Here is a 14282-nt window from a genome sequence, read left to right as displayed (position 1 = left end):
CATTCGGAGCTATAGAGTTGCATCAATATCAACCATGGCCTTCAAGAAGATGCTTGGATTATGTATGTGTGGATTTTTCTGCTATTGTTTTACCTAATGGTGAATCTCACAAGAAAGCAGTCTAACAGCTGAGGAACATAAGACCAAACCAACCAAATAAGTTCATTGAACTTCAGGGAAATATCCTTTGCACAAATTTACCAAGTTCTACTACATCCAAACCCTAAGAAGCTTAGATCACAGTCACATCTCAGACTGAAAGACATGGATCCTCTATGTAAGGGAAATAGGTTCAATGAATAACGTCATTATGCGATCCTTAGTCTCACGGTCTTGAACACCATACCCGTCTCCATACTGATACATGCATTGAGCCATCCTAGCAACGTTCATTAATGCTATTCCAATAAAAGTTTGGGGGAAGGGAGAATTCAGATTTCGATCTTCATTCATCTTCTTCCATGTTTCATCAATCAAGAAGCCTATGTATTTGCGGGCATCATCTTCAGAAGCACCAGTTTCATGCATGTAACATTGTATGGATTTAGGAGCATCTCCTCTTTTTAACTCACCCTGAGAGAAAAATATATATATCAGTATTATTATTATTAAATAATGGATTGTTAGTATGGAAAATAAACCAAAGCAATCTCTGATAATTAGGCTGCATACAGATGATGTCCCAAGATCATCTGAAAAACGGAAAATTATTGATGACCAACGGATTATATCGTGGTATCTCTCGAAGCATCCCAAGGCCTCCTTCGTGACTGGATTTGTGATGGAAAAATAGGCATGAACTAGTATTACTGGAGATGACATTGAAATCCAGGCATTGTTCATGTATTCCTGTAGAGATGGCATATAACCTTCGTGGTACCATTTCGCCTCCACCAAGTAGGATTTACATAAATCTGCCCACTGAAGAATTAATCACGTAATGAGCCAAAAGCATATTTCGCATAGGATATTTCGTCAATTTGATTATAGAAAGATAACTGAATTTTCAATCTGAAATGTTACCGCTTTTCTGAGATATGGAATGATGTGGAAACCTTGTTCTTTAAGAACATCATAAGCCATTTCACTAGTGAAGTTGTAGAGAGCAAGGAAACAGATCTTCATGTATCGTGGAAGTTGCTCCATTGCATTGATATCCCATCTGACAGTGGAAACAAAACTAATTTCCCAACCTCTATTAAATTAGAAGGACAAGAAGTATACAGAAACCACCAACCTGTCAACAGCATCCGTAAAGAGCTCAAGTTCATCCAATGTCCCATAAACATCATAAACATCATAAACATCATCAATTGTTGTTATCAGCGAATTCACTCTTGTCAATATTCTCCTGCAATATCCAAACTGGGGTTCAAATACAAATCCCACAGTCCAAAGGAAATTCTCCACCAATCTGTCCCTAACAAAGCTCAATTTTTCTGGGAGGACTGCGCTCCTCCACCACCTGCATATATAAGGCCCAAAAGAGAGGATAGCAATATTAGAATTTGATAATACTTTGTAGCTGCTAAAGTAGTATACATGAAAATGAGAATATGCTTGCTCTTACATGGATGCATGTTTTAGATCCTCCTGGTATGTTGCTTGCACCATATTATAATCCAGTTTAGCAAGCTCAAGTAAAATGGGATTCATTCCCTGGCTTCTCTCATATGCATCTATGAACCATCTTGCCTCTAACCTTGGCATTCTCCAGTGCAGCGGAAGCTCCATGGCATGGTTTATTATCATGGTAAGATCATTTTGATCTACAGTCCTCTTGAGGTATTCTTCAAGAGAATTTCTTGTGACATCTCTAGCCTCTTCTAGGATATTTTCACCTTCTACGGAAAGATATGAAGCTTCATACAAGCATAGAATTCCCTTGATATCTTCATTAAGCCATGGCTTAACAGTCCCCATCTTGTTTATGAAAATATGGAAAACATCTGCAACATTCAATATGACAATAATTATGCTAAAGTATAAATATGTTGCACAGAATTTATAAAATCCCAAAAATCGTGTGCTCCTTATGCTATTCTCACTAGGCAACTAATTGATCTAGTGCTTCCTATATATGCTGTTTTACCTGGTAGATCGTGTAGTGAAGACTAAATTATTAAAACAGTAGTGAAGACTAAATTTAAACCTAGGACTCGGTAGTTTCTAATACCTTGAGGAACATGGTAGCCATGCTGTCTTAGGAGTCTAAATTCAAGAGCTGTGGCATATAAATCTCCATTTTTCCATGTATCATTCCTATTGTAGTTGTATATGCCATGCAATATTCTCTCTTTATTTCTTCCCCAAAGTGATAGTGTATTCCAAGCCTTTGCAAGGTATCAATTAGCTCCAGTTGATGCAAAGGTTTCTCGGCTTCGCCAAGCATCATCTTTACATCTCCCTTAAGCTTCTCCAATTGTCTTGTGTACGTTTGTCCCTGCATATAAGACACTATATCCCTCAAAAAATCGAGTTGAGTCCATTAATGAACAATAGTACTAAAAGCTAGCACATACTACATAATCACTCGTTAGTGACGGGATATAATCATAATCCAAAATTGAAGGTTGGAAGTTTGCAGTTCGCCTCACAATCACGGCTGTTTGGCTACTAGTTTTAGCCCCACCCGTGCATTGGACTAGACCAGAAATGCAAACACCCTGCGATTTTCCATGGCAGAAGCGGCTTGTAGGTTGCAGTCTTGTAAAAGTGAAATAAGGGTTTGAAGAAAGCGTCAGAAGAGCCATTGGAGTGGGACAAGCTGGATCACATTGCCAGCAGCTATATATAGAATTTGTGGCCATGTGCTCCCAAGTTTGCTGTAAGATTAAGCAGTAGTATTATGTCAAATTTGCAATAATGCTAGTAAGATTTTTTCCAAGCCAAATTTTCGTGAGATTGTACAAAGTATACCCAGCTTGTCGCCTTGCATGCAATAAGAGTCTCAAAGCATATTGTATTGATGGGGTCATAATAATCTCTTCATAGAATAAAATATTCAAAAAGAGACTAATATAAAGGACATCATATGAATGAAATTTTTTTAAAAGGTATGTTTACTAAAGTTTTCAAAAGTAGTTTTTCCGTATGTTTAAAATAAAGATATGTTTGAAGATCTGAAATGTTTTTTTTTTTAAAAAACAAAAATATTTCTTAAGAATAACTTTTACCTATAATAATTTATTTTTAATAATTCTCTATATTTATATAATTATTTTTTTAAAACATCTCCTTGAAAACAACTTAATTAAAACATGTTTTTAGAAAGAAAAAAAATCTTATTTTCAAAACAAGTTTCTTGTTTTTAGAACAAGTTATTAAGAAAGTAACAACTTTTAAGAATAGAAAACTATTCAAATAGTTTCAAATATGCTTTAAAAGAAGGGAACAAATATATGCATAGTAAAAGTGAACATTCATGGAAAAAAGAAAGTTAAATTAAATAAAAAATAAATTAAAGCAAAAGTATGTTTAGAAATAAGGAATGTTCTAAACTTGTTTTCTATGTTTCTAAATATGTTTTAAAATATTTTTTTATCTATGGTAATTTATTTTTAATTATTCTCATGTAATTATTTTTTGAAATGTCTCCTAAAAAATGATTGATTATTATAATTAAAATATGTTCTTTAAAAAAAATCTTATTTCCATAATAAGTTTTTAAAAAATTATCAAACATATTTTTGTGTCTAGAAAATAATTTTCTATTTTAAAGGATAGAAAGTTGTTTGAATATTAAATTATTGGAAAAGTGAATGTCAAACTATTATTAAGCACTTAACCATATTCTTTTTATTTGAATTGATTCACACTTGTGTACATAAAGTTCATGGATTTGATCAAGCAACTAAATTATTAAAATAGAAAAATATTTGATATGATCTTAGGTTTAAGTGGTAAATTTGATAATAAAACAACTTAAATCTAAAAATGATTCCTTTTACAAATCTAACTTTAAACTAATTATATAACATTTTTTGAAAACCTAATTATTATATACCAATGTTCTAAAAATTGGGTCGAACCAATCATGTAAGTCCAACTGATTCGACCAACAACCATTCCAATCTGGTCTACCCTTTTGAGTTGTTTAGTTGTTGAATCACCCTCAAATCAATGGAATTAGCAATCGAACTGGTGAACCTGATGAACTAGGTGGTTCTTTATGAATTGAACGATTAGCCAACAGTTTCTCCAACAACGATGTTGACGAACAACAAGGACCCCAACGACTCAAATAGTTGTAAGTGCCCTCCAACCTCCCCTATCCATTATTTCAACATTTGTTATTTGATTTGGTTAATTATTTTATTTTATATTTGTATCATTAATTTTAATTTCTAATTTTTCAAATTCTTATTTTTTAAATATGTGATTTTAGTTTATGATTTTAATTTTTAAATTTTTAAATTTTGATTTGAATCATTATATCATCTAAAAATAAATTTTAAAATTTTTTATTTAAAATAAATATCTTATTTTCAAATAGATTTTTTATTATCAAATATATTTCTAACTTTCAAATAAATTCAAATACTTAAATTTGTCGTTTTATATTTATGACTTTAAAATTTTGAATTTTGATTTGAATCATTTTATTCATTTAATAATATATTTATATTATATATTTAGAAATTTTGAATTTTGATTTGAATCATTTTATTCATTTAATAATATATTTATATTATATATTTAGGATGTTATCTATTTGATCGTGATTCAATCACCAATCCAAACAATGAGTCATGGACTCGTTCTGGTAACTTTTTCAATTTAGTAATGGGTCAATTCTGAAAACATTATTGATTTTAATAACTTATTAAGGGACTAAAAGCATGCACTATTTGAGTGGAGTGGTTAATCTTAACTTTATCATACAATTTTGCATGTTATTATTATAAAAAATATTGTTATCGTTGCTTCTAATTATGTTTTAAGCATTCTTTATTTAAAAAATAAGTATAAGTAATTAAAATTTTTATACCCAATACTCTTTCAACTTCAAAATCTCATCATTATAAGAATTATATAATTAAGAGTGTGTAGGTATCAATTCTTTTGAGAAATGATGTATCATGTAAAGAAATTAAGAGTTTTCATCACAGTATGCAAAGAAATACGAAAGTTGTGTACGCTATTAAAAGTTATGGTACACAAAAACTAAAGCCCAAAATATCTATCTTTTTTAAGAACAAATTATTTTGAAAATAATGTTACATTGAGTTACATTTTATTTTCTAAAATGATTTATAGGAGTTGAAAAAAAAAGTGAAAAATAGTCTATTTGAATTAAATCAAACTTTTGAAAATATCAAAATTATTGAGAGAAGCATTTCAAAGATACAATTAGAAGATCCAAAAGCATATTATTATTGTTTCTTCCATGGAAAAAGGTAAAAATTAGCAAAAATACTGTAACATGGGATAGATTGTGAAAGTTAATGACATACCCTATGAAGAAGGTACAACTAGGAATTCTTTAAAATGCGATATACCACAGGAAGGAATTAGGAATTATCATGAGAATATGCAAGAAAATATGATGTACTATGTATGACAAAATTAGGAGTTATCATGATGGTATACAAAAACTAAGGCCCAAAATATGTCTTTTTCAAGAGAAAATAATTATTTTGAAAATAATGTTACATTGAGTTACACTTCGTTTTCTAAAATGATTTATATGAGTTGAAAAAAATAAGAAAAAAAGTAATCTATTTGAATTTAGTCAAACTTTTGAAAATATCAAAATTATTAGGCAAAGCATTTCAAAGGTACAATTAGAACATGTAAAAGCATATTATTATTATTTATTCCATGGAAAAGGTAAAAATTAGGAAAAATATTGTAACATGTAGATAAATTGTGAAAGTTAATGGTGTACCGTATTAAAAAGGTACAACTAGGAATTCTTTGAAATACGATATACCATATGAAGAAATTAGGAGTTCTCATGATAATGTGCAAGGAAAGATGATGTACTTAATGACAAAATTAGGAGTTATCATCATGGTACACAAAAACTAAGACCAAAATATTTTTCTTTTTCAACAACAATTTATTTTAAAAATAATGTTGCATTAAGTCAAACTTTATTTTCTAAAGTGATTTACATGAGTTGAAAAAAAAAAAAAAGTAATCCATTTGAATTTAGTCAAATGTTTGAAAATATCAAAATTATTGGGCCAAGCATTTCAAAGATAAATTTAGAAAATTCAAAAGTATATTATTATTATTATTTCTTCCATGGAAAAGGGTTAAAATTAGCAAAAGATTAGCACTAGTTTATCTTATACTAGCTCTAAGAATCTAAAACTAAAAATTGAAACATTTTTGCCATTTAGTATATTTGCTTATATATTTATGTAATTTGATAGTTTGGAGATGGTTACTTACATGTTAGTTGAGTTATAAGAATTGTCGAAATTGTAGATGAACATAGAGTATTTTTTATAGCTCCTCATCATTAAGTAAGGGAACCAATTTTTATTTAAAAAAAAAACATAAATTTCATAAATAAAAAAAATAAATGGCTTAAACAATAAAATATTTATTTTAAAATATATAAATAAAAAATAAAAAATTATTAGATTTAAAAAAAATCACCTTACTTACGGTGTTAGTGTTTAGTTTTAAATGATTAGTTAAATATCTTTTATTAAATAAATTCAGTGATTTAAGTTGGTATTAGAACATTTAATCATCATTTATCAAACACCCTCTTATTAATTTTCTTTCATTTATTATAATTTCTTTATTTAATAAATAGAACCAAATATTTTGAGCATATCTTATTGAAACAATTATTATTATTATTATTATCATCATCATCATCATTTTGACCTCAGAAATTATAAATATGTATAATATTTTAGAACACATATAATATCATTCATGACTCAATTTACTTATAAATATCTTGTCTCTCTCATTTTTTATACCTAGTTCTCTCCATGCCCTCTCCCTTCTTCTAGTGAATTTTTCAATGAAGTTCAAACCCATAAATAGATAAAAAATCAATCCCAATTTTCTCATATTTCTTTCTTTTTTTCAAGATCTTTCAATTGTTTGTTGTATTTTTTGTTAAGGCTTTTGTAGTTATCTTCTTTTTTTTTTTTTGTGTGAGATTTTTAAGTTGTTTTTTGTTGAAATAAATAAAATAAGTGGAAAGATGATATTTTTAAAGAAATACAAAATAAAGAAGTAAAAGTGTTCAAAAAGAATTATTTCTTAATAAAATTTTTTAAAAAAACATTTTTATAATTTGATAATTATTTTAACTTATATGTCTAAATCATCCATGTTTTATTCAAAAAAATATTCTTATTTTTTGTTCTTATAACCAATTCAAATGAATTCATTCATTTTTTTTCCTTTTTATTTATTTACTTATTGTAGTTTTTTTGTTCAATGCAAAAAACCAAATACATCCCAAATATTTTAGTGATCCAAATTACTCAAAAATATCTGAAAGTTTGCTAATAGAATTCAAGCTCTTTATTTTAGGATAGTAGATCAACTATGTAAAAAGGGTAAAATTGGGAACTCACACATGTTTTACTATGTAACAAATTAGATTGCATGTTGGTTAAGTTATAGGAATTGGTCAAGATTATGGAACTAACTTAGCGTATGATTTTATCAATTTAGCGATCATTGCCTTTTGAAATGTCATGTACTATATGACAAAATTAGGAGTTATTATCACCATATTCATGTCTCTCCATGGACCTTTTTTCATTGAATTATTGTCCTCTATGATTTATGAAGGTTTTAATAAATGAATTTAAATGACTGAATATGTATAATTGAATGATTTAATTTGGATCATTGAATAAATAATATTATATTTACATTTTTGAAGTCGTAAGTAAAATAACAAGAAAAATATATGAACAATATTGTTTGTATTAAATTAATGGGAGGTACAATCTTTTGCGATAATAATCTTTACAAAATAATATTTTTCTTTAATTTGATCATTTAGATTATAATCCAAAGATAATGATACAAGCATTTTTTTGGGATTGAAGTTTAATAAGAAAGAATGTGTATGATGGTGGAAAGAATGTGTATAATATTTGATTTATTCCTACTACTACTATTCTTGATTTTATTGATTTATTCCCAAGTGACTTTATTGATTTTTTATGATGCTGGAAAGAATGTGTATGATATTTGATTTACTTTCACAAAAGACCCCCGTAATGACTTTGTTGACCCTTCAAGGTGGTGAAGGGCATGTATTGGTACTTGATGTGACTCGTAAGGGCCCTTGTATTTTAGCTTTCAAATCGTATTTGAATTGAAAAATATAACCTTTACATATACACGGAACATGGGAATTGAGTTTCATATTCCTAAATTTGATTGCTCAATGCAAGAAATTTGATTCCCTTCTTTCATTTAAGAAATTTATTGATAAAAACCATGTTTCCTTTTTAATTCTCTTTTGCATCTACATATTATTATTATTATTTTCAAACTTGATTTTTTAGCCTTCAAAATTTTGCTCCATGTCACCTCTTAAATTGTCTAATATATGTTTAAGGTATATGGCATATCACCTGTCAAATTCAAATTTTTTGATGACCAATTTAGTAGTACTAATTTTGATTTACACATCGTTTGCTTTAAGGTGAAACATGTTCATGCATTGTCATGAGACTTGAAATTAGTTTTCTAAATCTTTAATTTTTCCTAATTTCTTTTCAAAGTAATATTCTAATAAAAAAAATTTCCTATTTTAAAATATTTTCTTTCCATCCCCATAAAAAGTCTTCTAAAATTTTGTCAATTGTATAGCTATTCAATCATATACCAATTTTAGAAAAGTGATTTTTTTTTTAATTTTATTAGAAAAGTTATATTACAAAATAATTTTAACTTTATTTTATTTCAAGAAATTTCTTCAATTTTATAAATAAAATAAAATAAAATAAAATAAAAGCTCTACAATTGATACAAATTATTTCAATTTTTTTTTAAAATAATAAATTTATTATTTTTAAGTAAAACAATTTCAAAATTATATAAAGAAAACATTTTAAAAAAAGAGAGATTTTATCCCTATTTTTGTTGAAAAGAGAATTTGAATTTTATTATTTTTTAAGAATATATATATATATATATATATATATATATATATATATATATATATATATATATATATATATATATATGTATGTATGTATATATATAATTTTATAAAAAAAATATGATTTTTAAAAAAGGGTTCCTATTTTCATTCATAGGTTATACAACTTTATTAAAGAAAAAGGATTTTACCATTTTATTTAAAAAGATTTTGTAATTTTATCTTAAATAGTATTTTTATGGTTTTTATTTTTAAAAAGTAGAAAAATACATGGGCCCACCCCTTGTGCCCTATGGTTTTTTCTTCTTTTTTTTGTTTTTTTTTTGTTTTTTTTTTTTTTTTTTGGCCCTTTTATAGCTTCCAACCTTTTTTTCTTTCGCAAATCTCAGTCCACGGATGGGCCCATGTAAAGAGTAAAAATACAGCCAAAGTCAGTCGTACGTAAGCCCAAACAAATAAAAAACAGAAGCCCAAATCAAACAATCAATACTCTAGACCCAAGAGAAAAAGCAAAATAGGCCCAAAAATCAAATAAAAGATGGCCCAAAAGAATATCTAATGTCCAACTCCAATCCAATGAGCCCAATATCAATAATAGAAGCTCAAATGCAATGGTCTAAAGGCCCAAACACAAGTGAGGCAAATTACAACCCAAGGAGTAGAGCACATGAACCCAAACTCAGGCCTAAACTCAAATGGAGAATCCAATTAAAGCCTAAAGCCTAAAAACAAACCCAAATCCTCAAAATTAAAACTATGATGTGGAGGTGTGTTATAGTTTCGAACACTTAATGCAAATTAAGTGTTAAACTCTTCATACTAATGCATAGACCTCACCTCAATTTTTAAGACTTAATTGAAGTAGAAACCAGATTTAACACTTGTATGACCTAGTCATAGCATTGGCTTAATCAATTTCAATTTAATTAAAACTAGTAAACTTATTTTGCAGTGCTCAAATGGATTAAAATCCCACTTAAATGCATTCACCTCTCATATGGAACTTAGGCAGTGTTTATTTATTTTTTATTTAAAATATGAATAAACTTGAGTTTCACTTAAATCTAAAAAGAGTTGAATATCATTAAGTATTTATATCATTATTTTTTTTTAATGATTGAATATTATTAAGTCTTAAATAGTTTGTCTTTATTCATTTATGAATGTACAATAATATTTTTTTCATGTTAAAAATACATATAAAATTAATTATCATATTTTTTAATTTAATTTGAAAACTAATCAATTGAAAAAAAAAAGAATAGTAAAACATATTTTTAGATACTTCACAATATTAGTTAGAAAATTGGTAATTTGACAATAATTGGAATTTCCAATTATATTTGATTGCTAGGAAAATATTAGAAGATTTTTTAATTCAACATTTGTTTCTATTTAAAATTTATTCAGATTTATGGATTTGTGAATTAAATGTGAGTTTTATTGTTGATATTAATTTCTTAACATTTTTTTAATTGGAAAAATAATATAAAATTCTAATTTTTATTTTTCAAAAAGAACTAAAATTGTTGATTCTAGTGGATATTTAGAAGAGTTTAAATTATGTCATGAGGTTTTAATTACAAAAATTCATTAGAATCGATTATTTCAATTTTGTTGTGCAATAAAAGATTGAATTTTAAAATTTTGCAGTGAAATATATATCTTCCAAATTTTATGATTTTGGTATTGTTATTTTCATTTTTTGAACGATAAATTCATAGAAATCTAAATTTAATTTTGTTGGGAATCAAATAAATTAGAAGACAAAAATGTTTGGTTGCAATAAAACTAATTCAAACTTCACAAATCAATAATTTAGAGATGAAAGTAATAAGAATTGAATCTAATTTATTGGAGAGTCAAATATGCTAGTGATCACTTGTATATGGTTGACCTTCAGTAAAATTATACCAACCTTATATTATAAGCAAAAAGTTAAAGGATAAAGCCACTGTTTACACATTCCATTCTATAAATGAATTTATGGACACCCCCTTAAAGTTCCACTAAAACAAAAACAAATAAATGTATAGAGCTTTATGCACAAACAATAACAGTGTAATAAACACCTCATATCTGATTATACGATGATACAACAACAACATAATAATAATAATAATAATAATAAATAAATAAATAAACTCACATAGAAACATGTGAGTTTAGTTGAAAACTACACAAGTGGCCAAATCTAAGGCCTTCTCTAGTAATCATTTCCTAGAACTATGATCCACAAATCATTTGACTACAACTGATATTAATAGTGCGTTTGATATTAATTTTATAAAGTGTTTTTAATATTTTTAATATTTAAAAAATAAAAGCTTTTAAGTATAAAAAAAATTAGAAATACTTTTTATAATTACTATCAAACCGACTCTAAGAACTCGTTTGACATTGATTTTAGAAAGCATTTTTAATCTTTCTAATACTTAAAATTTTGTATCATTTAAGTGTTAAAAAAATTAAAAACGTTTAAAATATTTTCTAGAATTACTATCAAATGTAATCTAAATCAATCCTCTTTATGTAGTTTAAGTTATACCAAATCTTAATCCCATCAGGTGTGCTTCGTAGGGCAACACAAAATTTCAAGTTTACTTCTTAACCCATCAAATCTTGAGCCAACACAACCTTAAGTATATCTTCCAATACTAACATCAAATCTCAAACATACTATTCACCAAACCTTAGACCTTGTGGTAGGAATACTTGCAAAAAAAATCCATTATGGCCTTGGATCATAAGGTTGTAGACATCTAATCTTCCTATGAATCTAGATCTAAGTACAACAAAAGTGTTTATGAATAAAACGTAATATTTAGGGATTTTTAAAAAGTATTACCTTTTATTTTAATACTCCGGAAGTGGGAAAAGTGAATCTAGAATATCAAAAATCAAAACATTTATTTTTATTATAATTTAAATATAAATATTCAAGGTAAAAAAAATGAAACAACTTTAAGTTTTTTATTATTTATATATAACTTTAATGTTTTATAATTATTTTTAGCTATGACCAAGTACTTTAGTTTTTGATCTCTTTCACTTTTCAAAACATCGATTACTTATATAAGGTGAGAAATAGGAAAAACCTTTCCTTTTTCATAAATATTAAAATGAAAATGCATATTAAACATGGACTAACAAGAGAAACCTTACATCATAATCCTCATGCTCATTAGTAAAAAACGTATGAATACATGAAAATCATTTTGTGAAATAATTAATGCCTCCGTAATAAATCAAAACTAGAAGAGAGCCATATGGAGATGGCCAAACATTTGACTATTTTGTTACTTCACTAGAACTTCCAAGATGAGAAAAAAAAAGGTGAGGGGATTTTAACATGTCATACCTTCTGTGTATTTCTACTTAAAATAGTTTAGATTTGGCTCAAGTTATTTATTTTTATTTTTAAGAAAGTCAATATTTATAAAATTTGTATTTTAACAAATTACCTTTATAAGTTTAACCGGATTTAGGAAACTATTGATTTAGGATTAATCCATAAGACTTTATAAATATACGGTTTAATATAGGATTTATAGAGACAAAAAAAAAAGGGTAAGAAAAGAGTGAACAGAGATAAACAAAGGGTGTGTTGGGTTTTGGTTAGAAAAAAATTCAAAGAGTTTAGAGTGTATATTCTAGAAGTATATAATAAATTTGATTTTCTTTTTTCATGGACATGTGATTACACCGAACTACATAAATATTTTGTTTTATATTTTTCATTTTATTTTTTCTATTATGTTTGGGTGTTATGTTCTTTCCAATAAGTGGTATCAAAGTCATGGCGAAAAAGCTCATGAGAAAAATTATTTTGAAAACAATATCAAGTTTAAAATATGATATTGAGCCCTTTAATAGAAAAAACATTTTAGTATATGATAAAGTACTATAAAAGGTATTTTGGAGCAATAAGGACTTCTCAAAGCATTATAAGGCAAAAAAAATAAAAATAGAGAGCTATATGGATGAAAAGAATTAGAAGTAAGAGCAATAAATATTATTCATTTAAGTCTAACTCTTGAAATAAAGTATAGTATTTTAGGTTAAGAGTAACAAGATGATTAAGATTCTATTTGCAACTAAACGTACTTATTGGCACAAGGATAGATGTAATTGCAAAAGGAATGAAGCTATGAATAAGAAAAAGATAACTTTTCAAGTCAAGTTTTACGAGAATTTGAACTTGACATATGTTTATTCTCATGAAATATGAAGGATTGAGAGTATGACAAATTCTTGAAGCTTTTTCTAGTTCCATCATAAGTTCCCATAGAGATGTTAGAGTTATTTATTTTCTACATTAAAATTATTTTCTTTCTTTTTAAGAGTATGGATGAATTAATATTTTCCTTTTTATTTTCTTTGATTGTAAATCTATTTAAATCCAATTTGTGTAGTACTTATTTTTCAAGTAATCATAATATGAACCCTAGATTTTTTTTCTCCCTTTGTTTATGATTTTTTCTAATCTCACAATTGGTAATTTAATTAATTCAATAATATCAATAAAGCTGCTTAAAGTCACCTTTGTCTTGGATATACACTGAAATGGTCTAATCCTCCTACAATATCACACTCAAATTAATCTAAGCATGATTAGAACAAGTTCTCGTTTCTTAAGGTAGCGACAGGGATAACATTTAGTCATAGTGAATCGCCTTACCAATATTTTATGTTAAGTAATCATACCTAGACCCATGTCCATATCTTGATCACGTTGAATGACTCAATAAATAATGATATTACACTTAATTGTGTGGTAGCATGCTCCCAATATAAAATCTTCTTAAGGTATGTACCTGGCATGGCTTTCACTAAAGTATTCGGCAGCTTTTGAAACAGTATTCCATGTGCCATCAAACATCTTTCTATTAAAATATTATTGAAATTCCGCTTCTGCATTTTCACTTTGGTGACATTGACTAGTGCGGATCCGATCTAGGGGGTGATCTTGCCACATATGGGCAGAGATGGCAACTTTTAAGATAAATAGAAAAGAGTGTAAGAACCACCCCATATTTGAATATACAATACAACATAAAAAAGTAGAGGATAAACACATGTATTGTACATGCGATTTTAGTGGCAAGGCTAAACATCTGACCTTTCGCACACCACCTGCTTATATCACATTCTATATAAAGGGTAGAGCTTGATGTCC

General features: G+C 27.2%; 1 pseudogene; it reads right to left on the bottom strand.

Moving 5' to 3' along the window:
• Positions 1–273: 273 nt before the first annotated feature.
• Positions 274–2753, bottom strand: LOC100246333 ((-)-alpha-terpineol synthase-like; annotated as a pseudogene).
• Between the last annotated feature and the right edge of the window lie 11529 nt (positions 2754–14282).

Source organism: Vitis vinifera, chromosome 13, assembly GCF_030704535.1.
Source record: "Vitis vinifera cultivar Pinot Noir 40024 chromosome 13, ASM3070453v1".
Lineage (NCBI taxonomy): Eukaryota > Viridiplantae > Streptophyta > Magnoliopsida > Vitales > Vitaceae > Vitis > Vitis vinifera.
Note: the sequence above shows the minus strand (reverse complement) of the source record. Positions and strands in the feature narration are given on the sequence as shown.